Here is a 10173-nt window from a genome sequence, read left to right as displayed (position 1 = left end):
CCCCCCCCCCATAAAATGATTTAATAAAAAGAACTAAAAATAATGCTATGTAGTTTAATTCTTTTAAAAACGAGGCAACTGTTTTCTACATGTATATATAACTTTATATGTGTTTGTCTTAAAGAAATGTGTAAAAAGATAGAAAGTCACTGTCATCGAGTCAATTCTACCAGGCAGTGACCTATACAGGTCAAGGTAGAACTGACTCTGTGGGTTTCCAAGACTGTAACTCTTTATAAGAGTAGAAAGTCTCATCTTTCTCCCAAGCATTGGCTGGAAGTTTCAAACTATTGGCCTTGCACTTGACAGCCCAACACATAACTACTACAACGCTAGTGCTCTAATCTGTTCACTTGGTTAGCCAGGAAAAAGTGAGGTTGGGTAAAGGATGAATGATAGTTACTTTTCCTATATAAGGATGCTGATTATTTTTAAATGTATAACTTTAAAACTCTGTTTATTCAGCTGCACCCCAATCTATCCTGAGAAGTTCTTAATTGTTCTTCTGTGTAGTGCCACATACAGCAGGAATACAAGAAAGTGTTGAATTCAAGTGTAGTCACCTTTGTATCACTCTGACCCTTCGGAGAAAAAAAGAAAAGGAATAGTTGTTAAGGAGAGAGGCAATAACATTCCAATTGTGGCATATGATTCATAGCATCTAAGTGGTAATCAGAACGTTCATTTTCCCACAAATTCAATAAAAGTTGATTGCAGCATCAACATTCCAAGAAATCAGCATATCTGTGCAGCTGACTAAGATTTTCCTTACTTTGGAGCATCCAGTTTCAGCCTCAAATGATGATCTTTCATGCCTACCAGTTTCCATTCTACTTTGTCTTTTGCAAGCAGCCTCTTGAGCCTCATATCAACATCCTGGCCCTATGCGCCAATAACCACCTCATGGTACGTGCTCTGATTCCCCTCCTACATGTACATGTGAAGCTCCTTTCCTCCTTGCATCACTCATTTCTTCAAGTCTCAGGCCAGGTCAGCACCTTTTCTGGAAATTTCTCATAGTAAGAATACTGCCCCAACACACTGTGACCTTCCTCTGCCATCATGCTTACCACACACTCTATGGTAATTTTTGGTTAGTTGTCCATCTGCCCAAATTTAACTCTGTTAGGACAAAAACAAAAACAAAAACAAAAAAACCAAGTCTATATTATTCTCTGCTACTGCCCCAATATCTCAAAAGTGTAAAGAATTTTAGCAAAAACATTCTTCTGAGGGTCTATCGTGTGCCAGTCTCTGAGATAAAGACATCATATACATTACTTTCTTTTAGCTGCTGATAATTCTTAGTCCTCTTACTACTCTTCCTCCTTGCACACTGTGGTAGTTACACAATCTGGTGTCAATTTGAGGATTAAGAGTGTAGGGGTGGAGTCTCACCTGTCAATCTGTATGGCACGGCCTCCTAAGAATTCTGGGAATTCCTGGATTTCTTCGTTGGAGGCAGGAGACAGACTCTCTCGGCTCACTCCCTTGGAGATGCTCTACTGAAATGCTTACGCCCTGCGAGACACTCTACTAACAAGGCACATGATGCCATATACTGGGAGCTGGAGAAGCCACATGGACCTATTCTGATGCAACCAGACCTCTGGAGATGGAGAAGCCACATAGAGACCCCTGCCAGCACTGAGATGCTTACAATGCCACTGGATCCACAAGACTTCCCACCCACTGGCTTGTGATCTTCCTGTATTCGGCGTCATTGCATGTGTTTTATGAGTCTGAAGAGGTCTTTATAGATTGGTATCTGACATATTGGCTAATATGGGACTTAGGGACTTGATCTGGACTGGGCTGGGACATTTTCTCAACATTAAATTGCTTTTGTATATAAACCTCTTTCTCATACACATGAGTGTCTATGAGTTTGTTTCTCTAGTCTACCCAGACTAACAATGCACACTCAATATGTATTTATTAGATATCATCTTTTGCTCTTTGTATTTTATCCTGAAATGTCCTGTGCTCTGATCTCATCAAAATACAATCTATTTCCCTGGAATCTAGTTTTTCATGCTAACATAAACTCAGTGCTGTCAAGTTGATTCTAACTAATAGTGACCCTGTAGGACAGGGTAGAACTGCCCTGTGTATCTCTGACTTTATAACTCTTTATGGAAGTAGAGAGCCTCCTCTTTCTCCTACAGAGCAGTCAGTGGATTGGACTGCTGAGCTTTCCCTTCAATCTCTCTGCTTGCTAAAGCTCTGTGTCTGCCTCCAGGGGCAGTCCATGTGGGCCACTGACCCTGAGAGCCAACCAGGGTGATGTGGATGCCCTGCCATGCTTCCATGGACCGTGCAACCACATGACTCTGCACTCACCAGCCTGTGAGCTCCCTGCACCCTGCTTCGCCTTCCTGCATCATTGGTGAGCACCTATGTGAGTCTGAAAAGGGCTCTGAGTAACATTGGCAGCATGGACTCAAGTTGGACTGGGCTGGGATGCCTTCTAGATATCAAATTACTTCTTCATATAAAGTTATTTCTTAAACATATGGGAGTGAACCTGGTTTTGTTTCTTTGGAAAACCCAGCCTAACACAGACAGTGCCTTTATATTTTTTTATTTTAATAAATGATTGTTGGGGGTGGGGGCTCTTACAGGTCTTATAACAATCAATTCATCAATTCTATCAAGCACATTTGCACATATGTTGCCATCATTGTTTCCAAAACATTTTCTTTCTATTTGAGCCCTTGGTATCAGCTCCTCTTGCTTCCCCTCCCTCCCCATCCCCCATCCCCCATGAACCCTTGATAATTTATAGATCATTTTAATTTTCATATTTTACAATGTCCACTGTCTCTCTTCACCCACATTTCTGTTGTTCATCCCTCCCGGGGGGGGTGGGGTTGTACATCTATCATTGCAATTGGTTTTCCCTTTCCCCCCCTTCTTCCCCCACCTTCTTCCTACCCTCATGGTATCACTACTCTCATTATTGGCCCTAAGGGGATTTTCTGTCATGGATTCTGTATGTTAAAAGCTCTTTTCTATATCAGTGTACATGCTCTGGTCTAGCCAGGTTTATAAGATAGAGCTGGGGTCATGATAGTGGGGGGGAGGTGGGGCAGGGTGGAAGCATTAAAGAGCTAGAGGAATGCTATGTGTTTCATAGGTTCTATACTGTACCCTGGCTGGCTTGTCCCTTCCTTGTGACCCTTCTGTGAGGGGATGTTCAATTGTCTACAATTGGGCTTTGGGTCTCCATTCCAACCCCCCTCGTTTGCATTAAAATGGTTGCTTATTTTAGGTCTTCTGATGCCTGATACCTGATACTGTCAACACCTCATGATCACACGGATTGGTGTGCCTCTTCCATGTGGGCTTTGTTGCTTTCCCTGCTAGATGGTCACTTGCTTAATAACTTCAAGCCTTTAAGACCCCAGATGCTTTATCTTGTAATAGCCAGGCACCATCAGTTTTCTTCACCACATTTGCTTATGCACCCATTTTGTCTACAGAGATTGCAGAGGTGAGCATCACAGAATGCCAGGTTATTAGAACAAGGTGTTTGTGTGTTGAGGGAGGACTTAAGTAGAAGCCCAATGTCCATCCGCTACCTTAATACTTAACTTATAAATATGTGTACATAGACCTGTATCCCTGTCATTATATATTAATAATTTACATATATAAATGCCTATGTTTATACTTCTATAAATGTCTTTTGCTTCCTAGTTCTTTCATCTATTTCCTTTTACTTTCATCCTGTCCCGGTTTCATTTTCAACCTTCATTTGGCTCTCTGTACTTCCTCTCAGCTACATTGCATTTGATCGAGCCCCACCAGGCATTCTATGCCCTTCTCACCATCAGTTTTTGAAAACGTGTTGTTCTCTTGTCCCTATGTTTGTTGGCTCCCCACTTCCTTTCTCCCACCTTCTACTCTCCCCTGTCTCCCCAGAACTGTCGGTCCCATTGTTTCCTCCTCAGGATTGTTTATCTTGCCTATCTTATATAGATAGACATGAAAAAAATGAAAGAAACAATAGCCTATGAATAGTTCCAGGTCTGTCTGCTGACCCTTATGAATGTTTTCTCATTGGGTCTGATGCAGTGCCAATCCCTGCCCCTTGAGTCTGAAATATATTTTTAGAATTCCTTGGGGAATTTGTTGCTTTGCTCCCCTTGCTGTTCTGTTGCACTCCCTGTGAGTTACACCCTGGTGTGTGTGTATGTGTGTGTGTGGAAGGGTGGGTGTGTCAGACCGGGAACAATTCCCACACCAGACAGTGCCTTTGATTGAAGCATTTTTGCTATTGCTTAGTTCTTCTCCAGGTCTATGAGATGCTACTTCTAGTCAGAACAAAAGCAATTGTAGTATTTTGTTTATTCTATGGTTGCATTGATTTCCAAATAGAAATTCTCCTAAGGAACAAACCCCAAATTGTGAAAACCTATCTGCAACGGCCTTTCTGACCATATATAAAACTATAGAGAATTTTGGAGTCTATTGTAATGTGCCAAACCAACCACACCCCAGTGATATTGAGTTGAATGTGAAATAACATCCACGTTTTTTCATGGAGGGTTTTTTACCTTGACACTCTGCCCTCATGGCTCCCCTTGATGTTAGACTTCCAAAAACACCCAGAGCAATGTGGGCACACATGAGAAAGTTTTATGGTATTGGCTCCCTACTTGGCAGGGATAACAGTCAAGCCCTCTAGACAGAGATAAAAAACTTCCACTTCAGACTCCAAATTGGTGAGCCAAAGGAAGAACTGGGCTTGAGGCAAGGCAACTACAAAAATGTGGCCAAAATTATTTAACTGCTTAAAGAAAGGATAGCTTCAAAATATTTATGTAGGTCTTGGGACCTACAGAGGTAGAAACAGAAAGCTGAATTAATGAAGGTAGGGAAGGAAGTAGATGCTGGCATAGAGTTTAAAGCAATCAGGGTTTAACCTGTTCAAGATAGATCAGGCAAACTCAAGGTCTCTCTCTGATGTCTAGCCTGCTGCTCCACAGCTGACATTGTTTGTTCTACAGAGAATTTTTCCATTTGTCATGTCATTGAATCCTAAGGGAAAACTGTGGCTTACTTTCCTGTTTTACAGAAGAAACTAAGACGTAGGCAGATTAAATACTTTGTCCTTTGTTACATAACTACCAAATGGAGATACACGTATTGCATATTTTTTTATCTTGCATGGAGATGTAAGTGTGCTGCATGGAGATGTGGTGTGTTGAGAAATTTAGAGTGGTGATTGATTCTTCTACTCCAAAGGACAGATGCAGACAGCACAGCAAGCAAAGATAGCAACTGAAGACTATATGCACAGAACTATCATGTCAGAATTTCAAATAATAATAATAAGTTTTTCAAAGTCATGCAAAAATAGAAATAACTGGAGAAATGATGAAGACACCTCTTCAGTGACATTATTATGTTCAAAAAAAGAGGGAAAATTCGAATTTTTTTGTTGGAAATTCCCTTAAATGACTACTGCCTCGACTTCTTTACTTCGTAGTTGTGGAAAATGAAAACAAGGAGTCAAGTGTCTTTTTCTGGTTCAATGATGAATCATTGAGAACCAAAAGTCTGCTTTCTCTGCTTCGTTGAGGTTTTTGAAAAGCATGACAGCAGAGGCAGGGGGGAAATGGAGAACTGATGACAGAGAGTATAAGAAAGAAAAGAATGTTCTAAAATGTATTGTGGAGATGACTGTACACCTCTTTCTAATATGATTGAGTGATATGATATGTGAATTACATGCCAGTAACACTGTTAAAATTAAAAATAAACATTATTGGATTAAAAGAACAAGAATAAATTATTATTTATATTAAAATATTTCAGAACATGAAGACAATGAGAAAGTAGGAAAGGGAAAGTGTGGGAGACAAAAGCACGTTTCTCTTAAGTTGAACGCTGGATTGTTTTCCTTATGAAAATAACAGCAATATACCAAAGCGAACTGGAACACCTCTGGAAAAGATGGAATTTTTATTTTAAGACATAAAGGGGCGAAAAAAGACAAAACAAGTTCTGACAAGCCTCCTTCTTCTTAATTCTTACACTTGGGAATGTGCCCAACGATATGCACTATCATTTAATTATAATAGGAAAAACCCCAACTTGGAGGATTTAGTTATATAAACCATAGTTAATTAGTAGAAAACGATGGTGGTATCAGTGGTCAAGTTGGGTCCTCCTCATGGCAATCTTGTGTGTGAGAGAATCAAATGCTCTCTGGTTCTGCACCACCTTCGTGATCAGTTGCATGCTTGAGTCAGTTGTGGCTTCGTATCAGTACACTTCATGAAAAATTTGCCTCACTTTACCAAACACAATGCCCTCTCTAGCAATTAGTTCAAAGTCAATGAGCTGAAATCTCATGAACCTAACTTTTAAGGAATATTCTGCTTATATTTCTTTTAATATTGGTTTGTCCATTCTTTTGGCAGTCCATGGTATATTCAATGTTCTTAGCCAATCACACAGTCTGAACATATCCATTTTCTTTTATCTTCCTTTTATATTATCCAACTTCCACATGCATAAGATGTGCTTTTCACTAGTGACAGAGCTTCTAGGATCATAGCAACATAAAGTCCATAGCATTACTCACACAAAAAACCCTCCCTGGCAAATAGGTGATAAGATATACAATTATGCAATCATTTAAATCATGCTATATGTTAGAGGCAAAGGAATCGTTAACAATACAACACTAATATAACATGAAGTCTTAAATGTATCAACTGTAATTCCAACTTTGTTAAAGTAATACATGGAAAAAAAACCACCAAAATATTAAAAGATGTTACCTGTGAGTAGAAACACTGTGAATGTTTTAAATGCTTTATACTGCTCTGTAGATCTTCTGAGATGAATGTTTATAGATAACATTTTGTAATTTCAACCAAGGAATAAGTATGAACTTAAATTATTAGATAACGTTATCCACTGTTGCTAAGAACAAGTATAAATGCCTATGGATGTACTCTGTTAGAAAGTACAGCAGGTGAAGAATGTAATTGAACAGTATGCCTTAAAATTTAACAATGACACTCCTGGAAAGCTCTCCTAGAAAGATTCTGAGAGAAGTGTGCTAAAATTCAGAACATTTGGATTTTAGAAAATAAAAATGTACATCAACCTCATATTTTACAACATCACAGCACATTCTAGGTAGAAATCCATAGCAGCTTAATAATTCTACAGAAAATATATGTAAAGTAAAAGCAAATGTGATAACTAAAGGTTACAAATAGCCTTCCAACAGTTCTGATCAAGTTTACCATAAAATATTATAATAGATTATTAGTTTATAGAAATTTTGAATTTCAGAATCATAGTCAAGATAACATAGATTTGTACACTAAGAGATGCTAATCACAACACTGTTTATGTTGTCACTAAAAGTATATTCATAATGGAATCATTGAAAGAAACTAGGGTGATTGTTGCCTGATGAAATATAATATTCAGACATTAAAAAGATAATATAAATTGCTATTACCTGAAATAAAAACATGTCCACAGCATACTTTTGTTTTTTGTTTTGGTAAACTGTTTTGTTTTGGTAAAATTTCAGTTTTAGTAAACTGAAATTTTATTATACTTCGGTTTATACTGAGAAGCAATAATCTCCAAGATACACTTTAGCTACAAATAACAAGATTTAAATGATTCACTATATTTTAATAAGGGGAGAAATAGCTCTATCAGAACTCTCTATTCTAGGAAGATGGAATAAATTTGCTTTTTCCTATTTCTCTAAGTATAAAAAAAGAAGAAAAGAGAGTGAGAATACAAATGATAGATAACATTAATAAAATAGCAGATGTCTCTATAGACCTGAAAAAACTCAAAGGATAATGAGAAAATGCTGTAAATAACTCTACACATGTAAATTTGAAAATGTAATGCAATGGACATTTTCCTGGGAAAACATAAATGTGATGGTTGTGTGTCATCCTCATTGACCATGGTTCTCAGTGGTTTGACAGGTAGATTGTAGCTTTGCAGTTGCGTAACGATGTGCTCATCACCTCCCTCTCAAGATGAGACCTGATACAAGGTAATCACTGTCATAGTGAGATCTGTAATGAGCGGTCAATCTGCTGAAAAGGAGTTTCCCTGGGGAGTTGACTTAGATCCAATATATATGGGTAATCTGGTAAAGCTTTCTGTTTTGTTTGGTTTTTGCTGGATCTTAATCATACATCTAGCTCATTAGCATCTGAATTTTAATTCTTTGATCTCCAGTCAGTGGCCTCCTCCCCAATTTTTTGCCATACAGAGATTCATTAGCCTATCAGCCAGTAGTCTGCTTTCTTATCCATCCATTTGAATTTTTTATCAGGTTCTACAGCAGCAGTTCTCAACCTGTGGGTCGCAACCCCTTTGCAAGTCAAACGACCCTTTCACATGGGTCACCCAATTCATAACAGTAGCAAAAATTACAGTTATGAAAAATAGCAACAAAAATAATGTTATGGTTTGGGGGTCATCACACTATGAGGACCTGTATTAAAGGGTCACGGCATGAGGAAGGTTGAGAATCACTGCTCTACAGCTTACAGTTACTTGACCTGCTGATTTTGAGCTCATCAGCTACATGAGACAAGAGAAGCCCCCAGCTTGATAGCTGGTCCACAGGCTTGGAACTTCCCAGCCTTTACTACTAAAGGAGCCATCTCCTTGAAATGAATTTCTCTATAACACGGTCACTAGTGTTCTAGCTCATCTTTACATGGGTTTGCTCCAAGTAAAATGTTTAAGCATGTCTCTGCAACCAGTGGATGGTTGCAGATCCGCTCTTCCTGTGATATACTGGTTCTCGTCTCTTTAGGGTGCCTCCAAGAAAAGTGCTTCTGAAGGGGTTTGCTGGGACAATTAAACTCAAGACAGTGAGGTCAGATGAGAAAGTCTTAATCCTTTGGGGGATTCCAAAGGAAAATCTTCATATACTTTTATTGAAGGACACGGGATGATAATGGGGCATTACTTTTTTAAAATGAAATTAAATTGGGAAGGGAAAAGCCAAGAAAGCTGCATCAATGAAAAAAAATCTGTAAGAAAAATGCACCTGCCTAGTTTTAAAGTATAAGAGGGAAGGTCCTCTAAGAATTTTCTTGGGAAACCTTACTCTAGCCATCTTACAGCCCTTAGCTTACTCCTTCAAGACTTTTTTAGTACCCCAAAGTCAAAGAACTTTTAACAAGAACATGATTTGAGTCCCTATAAGATGTCAAATCTGCCATTTTATCATAGTGTAAATAAAAAACAAACAGTCCTTCAGTGAAGGGGTAGAAAAATGGGAACATTGTCTTAACATATGTAGGCCTACATGGAAGATATGTCAAGAAACAATAGCTTATTTTGATATTTTTGCTGAATAAAGGTTTCTATGACTTTGTAACAATACTTTTAAACTTACCCTGGTGTGGCAGTTACATAATCTGTGTCAACTTGAGACTTAAGAGTGAAGGGGTGGAGTTTAGCCTGTCAATTAGGTTGCAGCTTAAGGACCTCATTTGGAGGTGCTAAGGAAATAAGTAGCTTGCTGGAGACGGTACACACTCCCTGTGAGACATGACTATCAATGAGCCTGATGGAGCTACGCTGATGCAGCCAGAGCCCAGAGTTGAGACCCACATGGAGACCCACTCCAGCACTGAGATGCTTCTACCACCGCTGGATCCACAAAACTTTCCACCCACTGGCCTGTGATCTGTTGCATTCAGCATCCTTGCAAGTGTTTTGTGAGTCAGAATAGGAATTTATGGATTGGTATTGGACCTATGGGCTAATATTGGGCTTATGGACTTAATCTGGACTGGGCTGGGATGTTTTCTCAATATTCAATTGCTCTTGTATAGAAAGCTCTTTCTTATACACATAGGAGTGTCTCTGGATTTGTTTCTCTTGTCTCCTCAGACTCTCACACCTCGTACATTCCCATAAGTTCCACGGGTTCTGCTTCCCTGGGGGACTCAGGCTAAGATAATAAACTCATTGCGATGCAATGAGTGCGAAACAGACACTTTGAGTAGCTTATGGTTATTAAGAAAATGGAATTTAGGGTGGAGGGAGGGTGGGGTGGAAAGGGAGAACCGATTGCAAGGATCTACATATAACCTCCTCCCTGGGGGATGGACAACAGAAAAGTGGGTGAAGGGAGACATCGGACAGTGT

At 39.1% G+C, this 10173-nt stretch overlaps 1 pseudogene; it reads left to right on the top strand.

Moving 5' to 3' along the window:
* LOC101645513 overlaps positions 1–10173 on the top strand; it is a 35453-nt pseudogene that overhangs the window by 7774 nt on the left and 17506 nt on the right.

This window comes from Echinops telfairi, unplaced genomic scaffold (genome assembly GCF_000313985.2).
Source record: "Echinops telfairi isolate 266 unplaced genomic scaffold, ASM31398v2 ScPeMD7_7468;HRSCAF=8506_0, whole genome shotgun sequence".
Classification (NCBI taxonomy): Eukaryota; Metazoa; Chordata; class Mammalia; order Afrosoricida; family Tenrecidae; genus Echinops; species Echinops telfairi.
Note: the sequence above shows the minus strand (reverse complement) of the source record. Positions and strands in the feature narration are given on the sequence as shown.